A 6,784-nucleotide genomic window follows, 5' to 3' on the forward strand; every position below is an offset into this window, starting at 1 on the left:
AGGTTCAAGTGTTTCTTCTATCTATTGTGTGCATGTAGCATTGATTTTGGACCAATCATTTTAGTTATTTTAATAAAGTAATTAATGCATATTACATGTTGAAGATATATTAAGTATTAATTAAATCTTCAGCATTTAATATGCATTAATTACTTTCTTAAAATAACTAAAGTGATTGGTACATAATCAATCTTACATCCACACACACAATATATATATATATATATATATATATATATATATATATATATATATATATATATATATATCAACCAATAATTATTTTCATCACAAGTTTTCAACACAAAATGTTTGGAACACATTGTTATTAGGGATATAAACGGGACCAAACGTGAACGGAAATAGCCGCCCCCACCCCCGCCCCTAAAATTAGTTGTTGCCTCCGCTCCCGGTCCCGCCCCCGGATCCCCCGTTTACATACCCCCGGTTACCTCCATCGCCCCTAGTCCAGCCCCCGTTCCCTCGGTTCCCCCGGTTTATAAGCTTAAAATTTGATTATTTTTTTTGCTAAAAGACTGTTTTGTTTTAGGCTAAAAAAATTATTTTTAATAACTTTGAAAGCTTAAAACTTAATCTTTTAGAAACTAAAAAATTAAAAATCCAACATTACGAATCCAACATTACAAAATGACAATTCCAACAATCTTACAAATATAAAATACGACAAATCCAACATTACAAATATAAAATACTTACATGTCCAAAAATATATGATCAATTCGCTACATCTTCAACATCCATTAATTGGAAACGGGAAAGTGAAACCTACACTAAACCTAAAATTAGAAAATCTATTTTGTATATGTAGTTTATATTAAATATATATTTTTTACATAAATGTATAACCGGGGCCCCCGTGGGGGTACGGGACAGAAATACTGACTCTCGACCCCAGTCCCGAAAATAAACGGGGTTTAATTTTGCCCCCGCCCGCGCTCTCGCTCTTGGTTTTTTTAAAGATTTAGTCTCGTACGGTATCGGGGTCCCGCAGGAGCGGGGTCCCACGGGGGTTTTTGACATCCCTAATTGTCATGAGGTGTTGGGTAGTAGGTGCCTTCATTCATAGATAAGTCTGAGTCAAACTCTAAACGTAAGATGTAGTCTATGAGTAGAAAGGATTCGAATTGTTTGGGTTAACATGATTAAAAGATATAAAATCATGCAGGGACGTATATAGGGAATATCTTCCGGTAGTGGCGCCAAAAAAATCTGATCAAATATAACAACATAGACTTGGAAAACGGGTTCATGTTGGGTAGGGTTTGTGTCAGATCGGTTCGAGATAGGACAAACTCATGAAACCCGTCAAACTCAAACGAACTCAAACCAAAAAAAGCTTTTACTAAAAAATAATAATTTGAGCAACATTTAAGAAACCCATACTTTAAACCAAATATTTTGGGTTTGATAAAGTTTATAAATAGAACGTGCAAAAGGCAACCTAAAAAAACCAAGAAACAAGATGTTTTCTTCTCGCTTAGAGTTGTTTTTTATAGAAGGGATTAGACTCCCATCTTTTCTTCCACCAACGATGTGGGATGAGATGAGATTCTTTTATATCATGTCTTTTAATATTTCAACAAATAGAAATAAGTTTTGGTTTTATTAGTATTTTTTTTTTTAAAATTGGTGTCACCAGGTTTAAACACGTAACTTAACATAATATATCATCCATAGTTTTTTTTTCTTTTGAACCGACAAATATATTAAATTGGGGACCCTTTGCAGGAAGTTAGGAACCAAAGTATAAGGAGGAGAAAAAACAAAACAAAGAACAATTATTTACAAACAAGAAGATGGGTTAATGCACCAATCGATCCACTTATAGGAACAATTCGACCTCTTATGTTTAATCCATGTAAACACCAATGACTTAACATTGTCCGCCACTTTTGTAGGTGAGATCCAGTTATTTTATTTTTTAATAACCAGTCACATCTTTCTTTCCGTATTAACCATGTTGCACCATAACAGATACTAATTATATTTTTCCTCCTCTTTATGTATGTCCCCCATTGTGAGCAAAACTTCACCAGGTCCCCTATATTTTCGAATTTGGGTTGAGGAATTCCACACCATCGGAATATCCATTCCCAAACCTTAGTCGCCATCGAGCATGAAATCAATGCATGATCAGCGCCTTCATCTTCCATCCCACACAGGGGGGCGGCTCGACCAGTTTTGGGGCTCTAAGTGAACCAAAAATTTGGGGCCCTATGACCTTTACCATACTTAATGGTTTTTTTGTTTAAATTTGCAGTATTTTGATTAGAAGAGAATTCAAAATTGCAGGATTCAAATATGCACATCTCAACACAAAATTCCAGTGTTTCGATTAGAAGAGAATTCAAAATTACAGGATTCAAATATGCACAACTCAACATAAAAACCAATGAACAAGCCTATAGCCACATATATAGATATCGATCAGTAGATAATTATTTTCCTTATTTGACTTGCATATCCAAGTATAATCAATTCATGAATCAAATAGAATACCATGACAAATTCAGTAAACACAAATTCACAAAAACACAACTCAAAAATTAAAAATCAAAAATAAAAAAAGAAATCTAAAAAACAAGGTATCAAGTGAAAACAAATAATGGAAGAATCGACAATCAGATAATGGAAAAAATCAAGTGAAACAACATTGTATAGTGCACATACCTTGAATCATCAGATAAATTCACAAGAGTCATTAGAGAATCCGAGAATGGAGAAGGGTGAAGCTATTTCAATGGTTCAGGATTCAGGAAACCTTTCTTTCAGTGTTCAACATTTCAAGTATCAAGATTGATTGAGAGTCTGCCAGATTTAATTCCTTTTGATTTGAGAACAGGGAATTAGTCGATCATTAATCATAGAAATTGATAGAGAGAGATTTAGAGTGCAAGTCTATGAGAATGGAGAAGGGAGGAATAAGAACAAAAGTGTAATCGTCACTTTGATTTAAGGCGTGTATGTGTATGATAATGCAAAAGCCGAGAAGAGGAGAGGTATGAAATTGACATTATTTAGGTTAAATGGGGCCCTTCACAAAATGAGGCCCTAATCCCTAACTTATATTTTCTATACATCAAGTCGGCCATGATCCCACAGTAACTACACATGGCAGAACTGAGGTTAATCCCTCTTTTTATTAGAGCACATGCAGTTGGGATACTGTTTAGGTTTACCCTCCATATGAAACATAACACCTTTATCGGGATGTAACACCCAAAGTTTGGAAGGCCAAGAAAGGAAAGAAAACCCTAATTTTAAGGGCGACTCGGCGAGTCTAAGGAGGAACTCGGCGAGTCCGAGCAGGATCCGGGTCGAGGAGTAAGTGACCGACTCGGCGAGTCGGCCAAGGGGACTCGGCGAGTCTGGTCTGTGCGAGGAAAACCCTAAATTTGGGACTTGGAGCCTATTTAAACGTCTCATTCTCTCCCCTAGGGTTCCTTTACTGCCTCTTTCACCCATAACATCGAACCCTAAGCCCCATTGTTGCCTGTTCAAGCTTCCAAGCTATTTTTGAGTGATTTGAAGGAAGAAGAAGAAGGGGGAATCATTGAAGCTTCAAGGATTGGCCTTGGATCTGAATATTGGGGAAACTTTCTGAGTTATTGAAGGTATTAAGTCGTTTCCCTCCTTAACATCTATTTTGGTTGTGAGTTTTGGGGGCTTTTTAGCCATGATTAGCTACCCTTTTGAGTTAGAAGCCAAATCTGAAGTTGCTACTTCGGATCTAAGCATATTATGGGCTTGAGAAGCATAAAGTATCTGCCCTTGAGTTGATTATGGAGCCTCTTTGCCTTAAACCCTAGTTTATGGTGTATTTTGCCTAGATCTCCTTCTCTACACGTAAAGTTTGCAACTTTACGTGAGGAATAGGCTTGGGAAGGGTAGATCTACAGTTTGGAGTCCATGCATGACTCAAAAGTCCTCTGCATGTATGGAGATCTGAATGGACTCGGTGAGTAGCATGAAGATTTGGAGGAACTCGACGAGTGGGATGAACAGCTCATCGAGTCAGATGAAGTTGGGCAGGAACTCGGCGAGTTGGAAGAACAACTCGGCGAGTCTTTTGAAGATTGTCTTGGACTCAGCGAGTCTATTCTTGGACTCGGCGAGCCAAGTCGCGAAACCCCAAACCCTTCGAGTTGAGACTCGAATCAGTGAGTCGAATGGAGACTCGGTGAGTTGGACAGGTCAGGACTCGGAAATCGGTAGACATGGCGAGTCATGGACTGACTTGGCGAGTCGAGTCACAAATGGAAGGACTCTGAGCATATGAACTCGGCGAGTAGGGTTGACCTGGAAGGTTGACTTTGACCAGGACTTTGAATTTGACCAGAGTTGACTTGGTTGTCTGTCGGGGGTCAGTTAGACTCAGTGTTGCATTGATATTGGTAGCTCGGGGAGCGAGTGGAGCAGGAGTTTAGAGATTTGTCGGGCAGCGGCTAGTGGGATCATCAGCAAGTTCAGCCAGTGCAGGTGAGTTTCCCTTTTGTGTGAATGGATCTACGACCACAATGCTGGCCCATGTAGTTATGAGTAGAAGACCCGGGGGTTAGCCCTAGGCACAGTATGCTAGTATGATATTCAGGACGAGGTCCAATGATAGCAGGCGGGTGCCCAAGGAATGGTTTATGTGATAGTTTATACTTGTTGTCTGTGTGATACTTGTATGTGCCTGATAGGGAGGTGAGTGTGGGCGAGGTCCCGTAACTCACCAATAGCAGAGTGTGGATGGTGTTCCACATCTCATTAGCAGTAGATCAGGGGGGAGGCCCAAGTTAGGGAAGGAGTGAGAGTGGGTTGGGCCCGTACCTCACTATCGGCAGGAGTATGGACGGGGTTCCATGACTCATCAATAGCAGGACAAAGGCGAGGCCCAGAGACAGGCGAGGCCTTAGGACAAGATCCGTTAGTATGTGATTAGCTTATGTGTGTGATATGTTTATGTGCTATTATATGTTAGTGAGCGAGGCCCTGTGACAGGCGAGGCCTAAGTGAAACAGATCTGTATCCGAGCGGGGCTCGAAGCCAGGCGAGGCCTGGAGCAGCGGGGCCGTTGTATCGGGCGAGGCCCAGGTTAGCGGGCGTGGCCCAGTATGTGCAGTATGTGGTTATGCATGGTATGTGGTAGGGTGGGGAACTCACTAAGCTTCGTGCTTACAGTTTTCAGTTTTGGTTTCAGGTACTTCCGGTAGTGGAGGGAAGAGCTCGGGGTGATCGCATGGCACACACCATAGATTAGACAGCCTGGGAATGTTTTACTCTGATAATGAACATGTGTTTTGGAAATTAATACTCTGATTATGTTTAGATTGATGATTTTGCTTTAAGTAATGTTTTATTAAAAGAAAATTTTTGGTCTTGAATTTTGGGACGTTACAAACGGGACCTCGTGTATCCGATCATTGGTCACTTCCTATGGCATCATAGGTACCCTGTCAATTTCCTCCCTTAACACGTTTATATAATGTGCCCCATCACCGGATATGTTACAAACCCGTCGTTCCTGTCGAGAATTTGGCTAAAATATTCCTATTTTGGATGTCATCCTCGTGAGTTCATGTTCTTGAATGCTAGTTGACGGTGTTCATTTCCACTCCCATGTGACCCCTCCATTTTTTTATCGCCAATTTTACAGTTCTTGTGTTTCTCGAACTTGTACGGTTCTGGGAATAGCTATTTTAGAGTCTCGTTGCCAATCCATTTATCCTACCAAAATAGTGTATTGTCCCCCGCACCGACCCACGATGTTGTTCCAGACTCTTGTAATTGTCTTTTTTAACATGCAATATGCAGCTCTATTAATGAGATTATGAATGTTGATAATAGCCCTGCTCCACATTCTCTTCCTATCAATTCTTATTCTCCACCACCACTTGATAATTAATGAGAGGTTTATTGCTCCCAACGAGCCCAGACCAAGAGCACCTGGATCCTTAGAAGATATGACATTTTTCCAAGAAACCCAATTGACTTTCCTTTTCCCGTCCTCCCTTACGTGTCATACGAATTTTCTTCTTATACTTTCGAGCATGTTAATGACCCCAATAGGTGCAAAAAATAGCAAGAAGTAGAATGCAGGGTGGCTGCCAAGGACAACTTTGGTGAGTGTTAGTCGGCCTCCCAATGAAAGGGTCTTGATTTCCATGTGGATAATTTGGATTGAAATCTACCGATTATCGACTTCCAATGTTTCTTTAGTTTCATATTAGCCCCAACTAGAACACCTAAATACTTGAATGGAAGTTTGGTCGGCTCACATCAAAGGGAGTGGTGTATCTTATAACCTCTTGCATATCCACCCCAATGCCAAATAACCCATATTTGTGGAAGTTAACCTTGAGCCCTGATGATACGCTAAAGCACCTTAATATTCTCACAAGGTTTCTTATATTCTCTCTACTCCACTCACCAACAAATAGAGCATCATCTGCATAGAAGAGGTGGCATATGGATATCTCTTCATGTGGTAGTTTTACCCCGGTGAATATGCCCTTCTTACATGTCATTTTTAGTGCAATGTTAAGACCCTCCATGGCTATGATATATAGGACTATGATATATAGGAATGGAGATAATGGGTCTCCTCGTCTAATTGCCCACCCATCCCGAACTCATTTATGGGTGATCTGTTGACTAGTACTGAAGTTCTTGCGAATCTAAGACATCCTTGTATCCACCCCCACCATCCTAGTTGCATTAATATTGATTCAAGATATTCCCAATTAATTTGAAGTCTTTATCAAAGTCTACTTTAAAA

This window comes from Lactuca sativa, chromosome 4 (assembly GCF_002870075.4).
Source record: "Lactuca sativa cultivar Salinas chromosome 4, Lsat_Salinas_v11, whole genome shotgun sequence".
In the NCBI taxonomy this organism is placed as follows: domain Eukaryota; kingdom Viridiplantae; phylum Streptophyta; class Magnoliopsida; order Asterales; family Asteraceae; genus Lactuca; species Lactuca sativa.